The sequence below is a fragment of the Oncorhynchus nerka genome, linkage group LG7, assembly GCF_034236695.1.
Source record: "Oncorhynchus nerka isolate Pitt River linkage group LG7, Oner_Uvic_2.0, whole genome shotgun sequence".
In the NCBI taxonomy this organism is placed as follows: Eukaryota; Metazoa; Chordata; class Actinopteri; order Salmoniformes; family Salmonidae; genus Oncorhynchus; species Oncorhynchus nerka.
This window is the reverse complement of record NC_088402.1, coordinates 35,223,266-35,239,881: the sequence shown is the minus strand read 5'-3', so window position 1 is coordinate 35,239,881 and position 16,616 is coordinate 35,223,266. Positions and strand designations below refer to the sequence as shown.

Here is a 16,616-nt window from a genome sequence, read left to right as displayed (position 1 = left end):
GTACATAGCTGCTTGAAGATGTTTGGGGGTGGGGAGATTTCTATTTTGCCCACGCTACAGACAGCTATAAATCCGGTCCACTAATACAGGACTAGTAAAAGCCCTGTGCACTACTTTAGTGAGAACTTTACTTTATTTTATTCAACATTTTCAGGGGGTGCTGTATCCTCCCCCCAACACCCCTACTTCCCACGGCTATGTACTGGTGTGCTGACTTCTATGACAAGGTGTGTGTCAGTCCCTAAGACTCTTTCTGGAGGAACCCTTTTGGCGTTGACTCAACTTTCTATGCAGTGTGCTCTACACTGCTGCGCTGTGATCTGCTGGGGATGGGCTGTGGTGTGATCAGTGTAAACACGAAGACCAGAAGTGACCAAGGCCTGGTCTCCCTTAGGCATCTTAAGTTCATTGTTCGAACCATAGGATCCCATTGTTAGAACCTTGGGATCCCATGGTTCTAACAAGCTTAGTCTTAAGATGCTTTTGGGAAAATATCAGTTGTATTTTCTATTTATTTTATTCCATATACAGTATTTATTTGGTGCAATGGTAAGAAAATACATTTCCAAGTAAAAGATACACACCACTCCGAATACATTCTAAATAAATAATTTACATAAACTTACTGTAATTTTTAAATCACTCCAGTGTATTACTCATGTAATAGGTAAAGTACATTCAGGACTGCTGACTTGAATAAAATAAATAAAGAATGAAAAAAGCTTCACCATCATAACATTTTGTTGAGCATTCACACACATTCATTTGTAAGCATTTGTCTTATGCTTGGGCAGAAAGTTGATATTCTTGGGTACATATGTCCAAGCAGCATTCTACTGTGGAGAAGGGAACATATGATTGACTATTATTAAAAACCCTTTTCCATGAAACTATTCAGCGTGTTGTGTGTAGTTGGAAAAGATATTCAGCTGATTTTAAAAAATGAAACACGTTGCGAGCTACTATTTTATTTCTAGACATTAACTAGGGACATTGTTCTCTTCTCCCCTGCAACTCTTCCCCAGGTCCTTAGTGTACACGAGAAAGCGAGTGAGGAATGTGCCGGTCTAGCACTGGTTCTGTATGGCTGCTTTTCATTTCATGGACAAGTTTGCAAATAAATAATTTAATATACAAATTATAAACTTACTCATGATATACAGTACCAATCAAAAGTTTGGACATACCTACTCATTCCAGGGTTTTTCTTTATTCTTCATTGTAGAATAATAGTCAAGAAAGACATCAGAACTATGAAATAACACATGGAATCATGTAGTAACCCCCCCAAAAAAGTGTTACATCTAAATATATTTTATATTGAGATTCTTCAAAGAAGCCAACCTTTGCCTTGACAGATTTGCACACTCATGGCATTCTCTCAACCAGCTTCATGAGTCACCTGGAATGAGTTTCATTTAACAGGTGTGCCTTGTTAAAAGTTCATTTGTAGAATTTCTTTCCTTCTTAAAGCGTTTGAGCCAATCAATTGTGTTGTGACAAGGTAGGGTTGTCATACAGAAGATAGTCCTATTTGGTAAAAGACCAAGTCCATATTATGGCAAGAACAACTCAAATAAGCAAAGAGAAACGACATCACTTTAAGACATGAAGATAAGTCAGTCTGGAATATTTCAAGAAGTTTCTTCAAGTGCAGTCGCAAAAACCATCAAGCACTATGATGAAACTGGCTCTCATGAGGATCTCCACAGGAAAGAAATACCCAGAGTTAACTTTGCTGCTGAGGATAAGTTCATTAGTTACTAGCCTCAGAAATTGCAGCCCAAAATAAATGCTTCAGAGTTCAAGTAACAGACACATCAACACCAACTGTTCAGAGGAGACTGTGTGAATCAGGCCTTCATTGTCGAATTACTGCATAGAAACCACTACTAAAGGACACCAATAAGAAGAGACTTGCTTGGGCAAAGAAACACGAGCAATGGACATTAGACCGGTGGAAATCTGTCCTTTGGTCTGATGAGTCCAAATGAGAGATTTTTAGTTCCAACCGTCGTGTCTTTGTGAGATGCAGAGTAGGATGGATGATCTCCACATATGTGTTTCCGACCATGAAGCATGGAGGTGTGATGGTGCTTTGCTTTTGACACTGCCAGTGATTTATTTAGAATTCAAGCCACACTTAACCAGCATGGCTACCACAGCATTCTGCAGCGATATGCCATCCCATCTGGTTTGTGTTTAGTGGGACTATCATTTGTTTTTCAACAGGACAATGACCCCAAACACACCTCCAGGCTGTGTAAGGGCTATTTGACCAAGAAGGAGAGTGATGTAGTGCTGCATCAGATGACCTGGCCTCCACAATCACCCGACCTCAACCCAATTGAGATGGTTTGGGATGAGTTGGACCGCCGTGAAGGAAAAGCAGCCAACAACTGCTTAGTATATATGGGAACTCCTTCAAGACTGTTGGAAAAGCATTCCGCATGAAGCTGGTTGAGAGAATGCCAAGAGTGTGCAAAGATGCCATCAAGGCAAAGGGTGGCTACTTTGAAGAATCTAAAATATATGTTTGATTTGTTTGACCCTTTTTTGGTTACTACATGATTCCATATGTGTTATTTCATAATTTATGTCTTCACTATTATTCTACAATGTAGAAAATAGTAAAAATAAAGAAAAACCCTGGAATGAGTAGGTGTGTCCAAACATTTGACTGATACTGTACTTCTACCAGGCTTACTTTGCCGTTAAAACATTTATTTTGCGATGGTTTTGGGGAAAGTATTTCTGTCAACCCACAAGACTTATCACATCAACTGGCTAAACACGGAGTGATAGACAAACGGGCGCACCACACTGACAGACGGGCAATATTGCTGGATATTAATTGGCAGAAAATGGTATAGGTTTGGTTTTATAAGCCAATAGTGGCTAACCAGGGGTGGGATAAATTAAATGTTGTGTTGATTAGAGAGTAGATGGGAGCTTGTGGTGTCTGTTAAAACCTCTTAGCGCATGGATCCCGTTAACGGGATCAAAATCGACAACATCCCGTGAAGCTGGAGCTCGCCAAATTCAAATGACAAAATTTTAATATTAAACATTCATGAACATACAAGTGTCCTACATCATTTAAAAGCCTAACTTCTTGTTAATCCAACCGCGTTGTTAGAATTAAAAAATACTTGACGGCGAAAGCATACCATGCGATTATCTGAGGACAGTGCCCCACATACAAAAGCATTAAAAACATTTTCCAAACCAGCAGAGGCGTCACAAAAGTCAGAAATAGCGATAAAATAAATCACTTACCTTTGAATATCTTCCTCTGTTTGCAATCCCAAGGGTCCCAGATACACAACAAATGGTAGTTTTGTTCGATAAAGTCCTTCTTTATATCCCAAAAAAGACAGTTTAGTTGGCGCGTTTGATTCAGTAATCCACCCGTTCCACTAGTTCAACATGCATACAAAGGAATCACAAAAGTTACCAATAAACTTCGTCCAAGCATGTCAAACAAGATTTTTAATCAATCCTCAGGTACCCTAATATGTAAATAAACGATAAAATATAAGACAGAATGTAGTATGTTCATTACCGGAGGTAAATAATGAGGTGCTCACCCTCATCCACTCGCGCCACAAGACTACACTCAAAATGATAGCCACCTTGAAAAACAACAACTACAACTACTAATTCAATTTTTTTTAAACAAGCCTGAAACACATTCTAAAGACTGTTGATATCAAGTGGAAGCCATAGGAACTGCAATCTGGGAGCTATTTATTTGTATATCCTACAGACAAGCGTTGAAATGGACTGTGACCTCAATTTTTTTTTTTTTCTGGATGGATTTTCCTCTGGTTTTCGCCTGCAATATCTGTTCTGTTATACTCACAGACATTATTTTAACAGTTTTAGAAACTTCTGAGTGTTTCCTATCCAATGCTACCATATGCGTATCCTAGCTTCTGGACCTGAGTAACAGGCAGTTTACTTTGGGAACGTCATTTATCCGAACTTTCGAACACTGCCCCCTAGCCCTAAGAAGTTTTAATGACAGTTTGCGGTAGAACACGTGAAAATTGCATGTACTTTCATAATTCTTTGGCGAGCTACTCATAGGTGGGCTGCGAGCTACTGGTAGCTCACAATTGACCTGTTGCAGACCCCTGGTATAGAGGTAATCTATACTAATTCAAACCAACTGACAAATGTTAATGGGACTATTTTTACAGAGCATTAACTGTCCATCTCTCCTTATCTTATTGACTTGTTAAGAAGCCACCATATACAGTCCTCGAGAACAAGGGTTGAGACAGACATGGCTCTTGCAACCTCCTACTAAGCAATTCTGTATTGGAAGTTTCAACCACAGAATGAGTCAAAAGATCAATGTGAATGAAAACACGCTGGCTGCCAAAGGAACCTAGGTTAGGATAGGCAACAGTGATCCTCACCTGATCTTGATCCAGTCCCCTAAGTGTTGACATGCCATGAGACTCCAGGTAGTCCCTGCCCGTGTAGTAGGGTGGTCGCCCGTTGATCCTCTGTGTCACTCGTTCCAACAGCCCAACTGGTACCTATGTACCTACAAAGGAGAGAGGTTTAGATTGGCATGTCCACATTAAATGTGTTCAATAATATTTTAAGTGGTTGAACTCTACATTTTGTCAAATATGGTAAATACAGTCCTGCAGGTTCTCTTCAATAATTGTTTGTCCTCATCTACATCAATCTATTGATCAACCTATAATGCACACAAAAAAACAATTGAGCATGTTTCTAAGCATTACTACAAAGTGTGAATACCACCTGATACTTCCTGTCTATACAAGTACACACCTGCACATGAAGGTCAGCCACTCCAGCAGGAAGTTCCTGGTCTTCTCCAGGCCTAGGGTGTCCGAGCCCCAGTGCTCCAGGCCGTAGTGGGTGAAGTCAGTCCAGCCTCTCGCTGGACGAGATATCCCAGTCCCGCCTCTCCTTGATCTCTGTGAAAACTAAGGGCTTGATGAGGGCACCCCTGCAGGAGAAGAAAAGTAAAAGAGACCTGCTAACCCTGTCCAACTTTTTAAGAGTACCAGATGCGTGCGGCAAATTGGAGAGTGAGCACGCTGTTAGAGTCTGATCGCAATAATAGAATTGTACCAAATCAAGTCTATAAAATGGTTGGAGTACTTTCTTTCTTGACAGCATTCCATTTACACATGTGGTAAAAGTCACTAACAAGGTGTGATTTGAAAGAACACACAAAGGGCCTTTATTCTTTGAGTTTTTTTATTTTATTAAACAAATAATAAGTTATTTGTTTAGGTACAAAATATACAAACATCTCATACACAGTAAAGCCATTTTTTACTCTATGATAAGAACAAATGTTTGAAGCAGAGCATCAGTATCAAATAAACATAATAAAAACGGGGAAAAAACTATGATAGGAAACAGTGGGTGAGAACTAATCTTCTGGAGACCTTCAAATGTTCAGGAAATCATTTCCTAGACAGATCTGCCTGGTAGCTAGCAGATTTAGCCTTACACAGCAGTGCGTCAGGGTAGACTTCTCGTGGCAAACAGTTCCTCTGGCAATCATTGAAACCTTAGTAACGAGGGCACTCAGCATGTCTGTACTGAGGGAGGCTCTGTACTGGGTTTTGTTCTTGGAAACGAGACTGAATATTTGTTCGCAGTCCGCATTGCTGTGGAATATGACCAATATCCCCAGCATCACAGTCAAAAGGTGGGAGTAGACCAGGCCATGTTTCTGACATCTGCATAGGTTTTCAGATCCAGCTTGCCTTGGCCCCAAGTTTAGTCTCTATACTGTAGTAGAGGAACGCTTGTCACCTCTCAAACAGGGCCAATGACTAGAGCCAGCTCACAAGAATTGGCTTTTTAGGCACGGTTCCTAATCATCACTTAAAGCAAAATCATTTTGAAAACATAAAAACAAATGATCGCATCAACACAGACGGCAAAAACTGTCTACACAAAGCTTAAGTAGGCTACTGCAAAGGGAATCTGAACACTGTTCGCTTGAAGAGTCCGGTGTTTCAGCCTGAAGAGTCCGGTGTTTTAGCCTATTTCTGTGCAGCACATACATCATTTAAGATTTTCTAAATTGATAACATCTCAAATCTAGTGCAAAGGCATTTTAGAAGCATTGCCTCTGTAGATAATACCGGACACTCATTAATTCTTCATCTCGCAGTCTTCTAAACTCCCAACTCCATTTAATGCCAAGATGTTTATATTTATTTTTTATTATAATTTTGTAATACTTTTTGTGACGTGAATCATAATTACAGTTACAGTCTATCAGGTTTCATGATCCTCGTAATGTTAGGTGGAAAATACAACTTATGGGACGCAGAATTAAATGTATATCACACTCGCACAAACGCGACCAGTTATTTTTCATATTTGCATTTAATTTCTTTCCCTGGCAAATGCAAGTGAACTGCTGGCACTTTAGAACCCACTGAATGTCCATCTTATGTTCGCTAATGTTAGCTTGAAAAAGTTCCAGGCTGACTACACTGCTCGCATCGCGTGCGCAAGCGTATCAAAAAATAAATGGAGAAATCTAGATTATTCAATTATTGCACCCACACTGCTTGTGCGCAAAAACGAGTGTCTGCGTTGCCAAGGGCTAAAATAGAAGTCAGTTATTTTCTTACGCAGATTGCGTAAATCCTGCCTCTCCCATCTCCTCATTGGTTCATAGAAGCAGGTACTCACGTGCCATCTCCTCATTGGTTATACCCACGTGGGTGAGTGAAAGACAAAATAGGTCGGTGGCAGTAATGCACGTAATTTATGAAAGTTGCCAATTGCAATATAAAGTCAAGAGAAGAAAAAGCTTGGAAGGAGGAGAGATGACTAGAAAAGATTCGGTTGACCGTTTTATGTGTGGACTAATTGGTGGAGTAGAGGACCTTGTGCATTTCAGGTAAAATAACAACTCAATGTTTATATCCCAGGACAAATTAGCTAGCAACAGCAAGCTAGCTAAATAGGACAAATTAGCTAGCAAGTGCAAGCTAGCTAGCTAGCTAGCTAAATTACCATAAATGTTTAATGCTTTTCGACCTGTCCCCAAATTAATATAATTGGTTCAGAGTTTGTTTTGATATTTTAACCAGCGTGGACATTCTGAAAGTAGTTTGAAGGCAGTAGGTCACATGACCAAGGAGCTACTGACATTTGAAAGTTTGTAAAATCGTGTGAGATGAAAATTGACAAACTAAAGGGTGTGCAATATAGAATTGTAGTCAGTGGACATTCTGAACCTTGTTTGAGGACAGTAGGTTACATGACCAAGGAGCTATTGAAATTTGATCCACTGAAAACATTGAAAATTCATGTCAATTGCGTGAGATGAAAATGGACAAACTTAAAGGGTGTGCAATGTGTAGGCCCACTGAGTGTACATGCTAAACCTTGTGTTAAGTCAGTAGGTCACATGACCAAGGAGCTATTGAAATTCAAAAATGTAAATAAATCATTTAAAATAGTGTGAGATGTGAATCAACCAAAAAAAAAGTGTGTGCAATGTGTGACTATGCCATCGGGTTAGCTAGAACCAGTTTTGGATGTTTTAGGAGTAATGGTTAAAGAGCTATTGAAATGAGAAAATGTTGATTTGTCACTATGTTGACAGTCCCTAACTGCTGTTGGTGGACATAAGGAAAACTACAGGCGAATATCCGTTGAATATCCAACCTGAATCTGTCTTTACCTCGGTAGCTGACAGTCGGCAAACTCAACATCACAACAAACAGGAGGGACAGACATGGAGTAACTACGTTGAATAATGATGTATTAATCTCCATGTCCGCTGACACAAACTCCGTACATGTCTGTGTGTTGCAGCTTGAGAATCAGGATGTTAGATTTACACAGTGGATTTATTTTTTATTGAAATGTTTTAAAAATTAAATATAATAATAGTAATAATAATCAGGCCCTATTCATTTATGTGTACCTTTAACTCGGATCTCGTACCTGCGTACATGGACAGAAAATTGCGTAGTTGTACGCAAAATGCGTGCATTTTGGCAGGTCTGTTTTACAACCAGAGCTGGAGTCAATTAAAGATGCACTATGGTGAAATCACACCGCCATTTCATGGTTGCAAAAATTCTAATAGTTTGCCAGATTTCACTTTATGTGACAAAACAAGCAAGTATTGTGTAGAGAATCATTGTACCATCTAAACCGCTGTGAAATATATTTTCTATAACCAAACATTTTCAGCTGGTGTACAGACCCGAAAGTAAGAGACCAATTAGCATAGAAATAGCTCACATAGAATATATCTACTGCTTCTTAGACTTGCTTTCAACGAGAATAACAGATCTATAACTTACATTTTTATGTGTATTTGGTCGGCTTGTCCCAAAAAGTAACATATTGCAGCTTTAAGGCAGGGGCTTTCAAACCTCACCTCGGGGACCCCCAAACTTTCCATGTATATTAACTAATCCACAGCAAGTATACCTGATCACAATTGTCAACTAATCATCAAGCCCTTGACTAGGTGAGTTAGTTCAGGACTACAACAAAATTGTGAAATGTCTGGAGGGTCCCCGAGGAGGTTTGAGAACCACTGAGTTAAGGGTTAAGAGACTGAATTGACGTGCGTCCCATCTCAAATCAACCCTTAGCCCAAGGTTCGTACAGACAGTGGCAAGTCAAATTCAAGAACTTAAGTACTTTTGCAAGCACTAATACTAAAAGGACCAATTTCTAATAGTTTGTATTATGCAATTGTGGTTTTTAGTCGCCACCAGATGGCAGTATATCACCTCAACCTCATGAGAAAAATATATATATGTACAACTCATCACAAGTTCTACTCAATAATACGTGTTTCACTACTTATTTACTGTATACATGAGTGGTAAGTCAGTACTAATGATGTAATTTGAGTAGTGATGAGCAGAGTTTTGGGAGATGCCTACTGGTGAACACACATTTCCTATTCGAATTACTACACAATTCCAGCTTAATGACTATTGTATTTTTATTGGGCATTTGGGAATCTACTACTTAATAGCTAAGAAAAAGAGTCTTGCTCAGACTGGCAGCTTTAATGTCGCCGGTCGGGAGAAGGGCGGGTGGGCTGTGTGAGGTAACCTGCACGTGAACGGCCACCAGAACGGCAGGAGCACGGCTGCCGCTTGATAAAGTGAACGAGGCAAAAAAGCTCCGGAGAGAAAAAGTCACAATATAGAACTGGAGCCAGTGCAGGATGTAGCGTTGTCTTTCCCCTTCCAGGGCCGATTCACCCATGCTAGCAATGTCAAAGTCCGACGCATTTACTGCACCTTACACTGTGTGGGTTGGGTCCAGTGATGTAGTGGTAAAAGAAAAAAAATGGGTAAACTAATACTGACCAAAAACTTAAAACACAACATGTAAAGTGCTGATCCTATGTTTCATGAGCTGAAATAAAAGATCCTAGAAATGCTCCATCCGCACAAAAGGCTAGATTTAATATATTTTGCCCGGCATTTTAGCTATTGATGTGACATTTGGCAGGCCTAATCAGTCAGTTCTGTACCCGCCTGACTGAATGGCAGTGTGGGTGGAATGAGCAAGCTCATCTGGCAACCAGAGCACAAAACACATGGAAATATACCTTGTGCGAACCTTGCCCAAGCCCCTCATCAAGCCTCCCTATGCACTTGTGTAGATCTGAAAGAATTGGTTAAGAGTAAGCTATATTCCATCCACTCAGCCTCAGAGCACACTCCTCTGATCAGTCAAATTACGTGAAATCTAAAGTACGCTGCATTGCATTCGGAAAGTATTCAGACCCCTTGACATTATCTACATTTTGTTACATTACAGCCTTATTCTAAGATGGACTAAATTATTTTTTCCCCTCATCAATCTACACACAATACCCCAGAATGCCATAGCAAAAACAGGTGAAGACATTTTTACAATAAGTATTCAGACCCTTCACTCAGTACTTTGTTGAAGCACCTTTGGCAGCATTTCCAGCCTTGAGTCTTCTTGGTAATGACACTTCAAGCTTGGCACACCTTTATTTGGAGAGTTTCTCCAATTCTTCTCTGCAGATCCTCTCAAACTCTGTCAGGTTGGATGGGGAGCATTGCTGCACAGCTATTTTCAGGTATCCCCAGAGATGTTCAATCGGGTTCAAGTCTGGACTCTGGCTGGGCCACTCAAGGACATTCAGAGACTTGTCCCGAAGCCACTCCTGCATTTTCTTGGTGGTGTGCTCCGGGACATTGTCCTGTTGGAAGGTGAACCTTCACCTCAGGCCCTGAGCGCTCAATCAGGTTTTCATCAAGGATCTCTCTGTCCTGACTAGTCTCCCAGTCCCTGCCGCTGAAAAACAGTATGATGCTGCCACCACCATGCTTCACTGTAGGGATGGTGCCAGGTTTCCTCCTGACGTGATGCTTGGCATTCAGGCCAGAGTCATGTCATGTGCCTTTTACTTAGGAGTGGCTTCCGTCTGGCCACTCTACCATAAAGGCCTGATTGGTGGAGTGCTGCAGAGATGGTTGTCCTTCTGGAAGGTTCTATCTCCACAGAGGAACTCTGGAGCTCTGTCAGAGTGACCATCGGGTTCTTGGTCACCTCCCTGATCAAGACCCTTCTCCCCTGATGGCTCAGTTTGGCTGCGCGGCCAGCTCTAGGTAGAATCTTGGTTGTTCCAAACTTCTTCCATTTAAGAATGGTGGAGGCCACTGTGTTCTTGGGGACCGTCAATGCTGCAGAAATGTTTTGGTACCCTTCCCCAGATCTGTGTCGACACAATCCTGTCTCAGAGCTCCTAGGACAATTCAATGTTTGCTGTGGGACCTTACAGAATCATGTCCAATCAATTGAATTTACCACAGGTGTACTCGAATCAAGTTGTAAAGACATCTCAAGCATGATCAATGGAAACAGGATGCACCTGAGCTTAATTTTGAGTCTCCATGCAAAGGGTCTGAATACTTATGTAAATAAGATATTTCTGTTTTTTTTATAAGTTTGCAAAAATGTCTTAAAACCAGTTTTTGCTTTGTCATTATGTGGTTGTGTGTGTAGATTGATGAGGGAAAAAAAAGATTTAATACATTTTAGAATAAGGCCATAACGTAACAAAATGTGGAAAATGTTAAGGGGTCGGGAATACTTTCCGAATGCACTTGTCTTTTCTTTTCCATTAAGATACTAACCTTGCCAGCATAATACCCGAAACTTCAGTCTCTCTAGCCTTCATGGTGTCATCGTAAAACAAAATGTCCCCATTACCTACATAGAAGAGATATTAGGTTTAACAGGTGCTCACACAAAGATGCATGCACGAACATACACACTTTGTGAGATTGAGACGCCGGCGACCTGTCCTCCATTACAGCGTTTACCACTCGCCAATGTTCAATCAATAATGAATAAACTTGAACTCAGTGTGAGGGACATCAGATCCTGCAGCATACATTGTTTCAATGAGACTTAGCTTTCCTTCAACAACCAAACGGATTATATACAACCAATGGGTTTTACAGTTTATCGAGGGGACAAAACAAGGGCGAAGGGCTCCATTCTATGATCAGTAACAAGTGGTGCGACAGGGGAAACGTATAGGAACTTGCAAGGTTCTGCTCTCCCAATTTGGAATACTTGGTCATCAAATGTCGCCCTTTTTACCTTCCAGAGAGAGTTCTCAGGGATTATCGCCATATGTGGCAGGTAGCCTAGCGGTTAAGCTCTTTGGGCCAGTAACCAAAAACATCGTAGGTTATGTCACATTTTACATTGTTGGTCATGTCACACAGTTATGCCACATTTATGAACCCTTTATAAAGCATGACATAGGGTTAGAGATGATTTGTAAAAAAATGGTGGTATTTATGAAACCTTTATAAACTGCACGTCATTTAAAGCGGGACCATTATCTTTATTGTTTCTTTCACTTCCCTTTGGCCTGCGCTGTTGGAGCTCGGAGTTTAAGAATTTCACTGTTATTACATCTGCATCTGACTAATGAAATCTCCAAATCTAACTCACCAATGAGTGGGATGGGGCTGGCAAATTGGGAGCAGGTATTAATGTAGTCCCAGTCAGCTGACTTGGTATAGCACTGTTCCCTGGACCTGCCATGCAGCTGCATAGATACTTGAAATTACTCTTATGCTACACATCCCTGACACAACCAAAGACCCCAACAATACACACCAGTTTACTTGGGCTAGATCGATTTAGGATTCAGCATTACATTCTGACACACGTACGGTGATCATGGACACCACCCACTTCTTCATCTCTGGGATGAGTTTGTGCGCGATGTTGGCCTTATCCTGAACGCCGGTACGAATCTTGACAGTCAATGGAACATCCAGAACCAGAGGACAGAACAACCAAGTCCCTTTACATACCAGAACAGAGTTCAAGTAATATTTATTTTCTTTCAAATGCTTTGAGCGTTTTATTGAGCCTGCATCGAGTGCAACATCTCCAATAACATAGTTGAGCAAATAAGGAACTATTCTATATATAGAAGCATCGCTTACAGAGTTCATTCCTCGGATGATTTGCTCAAACTTGTTGGTGCACGTCATCAGGCCACAACCTCCGCCCTAAAGAAAGGGAAAACCATATTAATCATCTGTTTTAGAGGGCTGGTTTCCCCACACAGATTAAGACTAATCCTGGATTTAAAAGCAAGCTCAATTTAGAATGTCCATTGAAATACCTTATTTCGGTCCTCACGTGATAGGTTCCTCACGTGATAGGTTCAGAAGTTTATGCCTTCTTGCACACAAGGTCAATGGGACACCCCGAGCTGAAGTCCACAAAGTCCACGTCGATTTTGTTGTTGAGTTGCTCTGTACATCTGGTCATTGCGTCAAGAAAGCATCTCTCCACCTAAAATTTTTAATTATCAGACTTTTAGTACAGACCAAGGCCCTAAAGCTAGAATCCTTAGTTGCTACATATTTTTTTTTTATGTAGCAACTAAACGCATAGATTCTTAAATAATATAAATTGTAAATGCCCCATGAGCTTAGTTCAACTGCTGTACCCCACCAGAACCCCTAATATAAGCTTGTTTTACTCCAATGTTTTAAACAAAGTAAACACTATAGCCTCTAAACATGGTTAAAATTGTAATTGTATTATTCTATTATCATTTTGGCATTATTATCAGCCCTTGCATCCATAACTCTGTCTATCCCTCAGCTTTTTTCAAAAACATAGGTGGGGTGACTTTGGTATTGTTTCAATACCTTTACTTTGAGCTCAAATTCCCAGGAGGACACATCTGAAATGGACTAAAATGATCCCCATCTTTCCCATTTATTTCAAATTGAGGCAAACGAGAAAAAAATCTGAAACTTTGGAGTGATCTACTACCACTTCCACGACTATCACTTTTAGAACAGGCATGGGGTGGAACAAGCTTAAGCATAATGCCCAGAACAAAGTGCAATGGACAGGAGTTATCGATGGCCTATGCTCCCCGACTATTCAGATTATCATTGCTAATCCGTTTAAAAAAAAATACTAATCTAAGTATTACTTTCAGCCTGGTCTTCGTTCTCATTTTATTAGATCATTCTAAAATACATAATGCAGAACACAACACACAAAATCATAGAGTATATGAAGCACAAAGTTGTGCTCCTCTTTGGAGTATGGTTATGTAACCGGTGTGAAATGGCTAGCTAGTTAGCGGTGTTGCGCGCTAATAGCGTTTCAATCGGTGAAGTCACTTGCTCTGAGACCTTGAAGTAGTTGTTCCCCTTGCCCTGCAAGGGCCACGACTTTTGTGGCGCGATGGGTAACGATGCTTCGTGGGTGACTGTTGTTGTGTGCAGAGGGTCCCTGGTTCAAGCCCAGGTAGGGGCGGAAGCTAAACTGTTACAGTTAGTTTGACATATCAAGCACATTGGGTCGGTTTCCAGGACCCAGAAGAAGCTTATTCCTGGACTAAGAAACTCTTTTAAAAATAGATTTTCAGTTGAGCTTGGGTTTCAGTCCAGGAGTAGGGATAATCTAAGTCTGGGAAAGTGGCCAATTCTGTTCCAAGGACCAATTTACTGTTGTTAAGGGTGCAAGATAGAGCTTGTCTTTGAAGTCCACCTTTAGGAAGAATAAAAACAATATTCATAAATGTACTATTTGGTTTATACAATTTCTTAATATTAAAATGGGTTGTTAATATTTAAATTAGCCTAATATACAAAGTGCCACTCAGATCCCTGACATGCAAGACAAAAAACCTTGCACTGTGTTTCAAACAGCTCAAACGTACCAGCTTCTTTTCACATTGTAGTAGCTTTATGACATCAGCATCAGTCAACGCACAATGGTCTTCACTAGAGCCAGGTCCTCCTGGCTAACCTGCAATTTTTCAAAAGGTAAACAACTTGTCAAGGAAAAACCTCTAGACACCATAAAATAAATTAAGTCATTGGAAGAGTATCCCCCCCCTTTCAAAAAATGTAAAATTATGATTATTATTTATTTATTTTTAATCGCACAGATCTATTATATTTCCCAGCCAGGCAGTTTTTTCCTTGCCACTGTCACCAGTCACCTCCTAATTGTTCTTCGAAGACTAAGGCCCCTACCTGAATTTGTCCATTAGAAACTATTTTTGTTGCAAACCATTTTCTGTTACAAAACATTTTGCTATGGTGTGTGACTAATGAATACAACCCAGGCAACATACCGTTCCCACATAATGGCAGAACCACCCAGCCTTACCGTTCTCTGCTGCTGCAGATTTTTCCTGCTTTGTGTCCACCTTTGAAAATGGTCTTCATGTAGGCGTCAGACGCTGTAAAGGGGACCACCTTGTTGTGGAAGCGCCACTGCATGTCCTTGTCCAGGCTATTCCTCACTGGCGTTCTCCTTTCCATGGCTTTCACATGCTCCTCGTTCACCAGGTTTTTGAGGTCAGCGCTGGTGTTGGCCCAGGCAAACTGGCAGCTCAGGCCGTAGTGCCACTTACCAAAAGTGTCAGAGGTAGCAGTGCTCTCCAACATCGGTGGGCTAAGAGGCCATGTTTATTTGACCTTTATTTAACTAGGCAAGTCCGTTAAGAACAAATTCTTATTTTCAATGACGGCCTAGGAACAGTGAGTTAACTGCCTTGTTCAAGGGCATAACGTCAGATTTTTACGTTAGCTGTGGGATTCAATCTTGCAATCTTTTGGTTACTAGTACAATGCTCTAACCACTAGCCTACCTGTCGCATGTACACCACAATGTTATGGAAGAACTTGCATTTGTCGCCTTAGACACATTTGGCCTCACGCTCCTGGGGGGGGGGGATATAAAATTGGTGTTAAACAATTAGGTCTACAGGAAACTCAATTGAGCATGCTCCTGATAGGTAAAGGAAAAACATCACTGAATGACTTGGTGGGATTTCTAAGATGGAAAGTCCCAGGTTGCATGAAAAGTAGTTGGTCCTTTCATCTATCCCCTAAAGTGGCATTCCTACCTGAATAATGGAAGGACAGTCTGTTTTCGTTGCTCGTGGGTTTCATGTGCGGCCTGGACTTGTCCTGCCCTCGCATTCACTTGCTGTCCCGTTTCCCCGTCCTCTCCTGCTCATCCGGGTCCACTTTCATTTTTTTCCCTTGAGGCTCTTCCATAGTGTCCTCTGTCGTCTCCTTTGGTCCTGCATCACCGCTGGCCTTGTCACCGTTAGGACCCTTCCCTCCAGTAATTCATGGAACTTTTCTTTCGTTGTGAGAAACCTGAAAAACAGAGAATGCTAAATCACATTGACATATAATTGAGACAATTCAATAGGTATGCCTAATACTTTTAGATTCCCCTTTTTGGTGTGATATTTTTAATTGTGTAGTTTCTCTCATTGATGCCTGTTCCATCAGTACTCATGTCAGACTGGTGATTGTCTGGGGCAGGGGTGGCCAGTTATATTCACATAGGGCCATTGTGGGTGCAGGCTTTTGTTCCAGCCAAGCACACTTACTGAGTTGTAATGGCAGCTCTGCCTTTATCAGTTCCATTCATCCCATGCACATGGCTTTCTGTGGCTATATTTGGGGTTGTCTCAGTCTCCAAAAATCTCTCTGAAATAAACATCTCATGAGACTAATGATTATTTGGAAAGCTAGCAAGCATTGTTTGCTAACGTGGCAGACAGTTGCTTGCTTGCTTGCACACTTAGAGTAGACACTGGGCTCGGCCTTTGGCTGGCTTGAACATGTGTGCGATCTTTACTTACAATGCATTATGGCTAGCTAGAAATGCATGTGTCCGAAACAGAATACGACTGCAATGTGTCAGTAGTACACATTCTGAAAAGCAATAACCATAGGTATTATGATAAACATTAAATGCACTATGCATTATATGGGTTGAATGCTGTAACAACACAGAATAAAACAATTCATGAAAGACGAAATCAACATTTTAGTAGTTCTTCAAAGTATTTAAGGCATGTGACTGCTGAATACCAACTATCAATCAATTAGATCATGTATTTTTAGGCAGAGATACCTGGCAAAGTAACTGCTCTCCTCTGGATTGCATAAAATGTAGCTGGCATAAAAAGAAACACAGACCTGACAAGTAGACTTGCAATAGATTATGGTCATTGTAGTTAATTACCACGTTTTCTGCGCTAAACTGTATCG

The 16,616-nt window shown here is 40.8% G+C and overlaps 1 pseudogene; it reads right to left on the bottom strand.

Moving 5' to 3' along the window:
* Positions 1–761: 761 nt before the first annotated feature.
* Positions 762–16,062, bottom strand: LOC115132566 (tRNA-dihydrouridine(47) synthase [NAD(P)(+)]-like; annotated as a pseudogene).
* Positions 16,063–16,616: the final 554 nt, after the last annotated feature.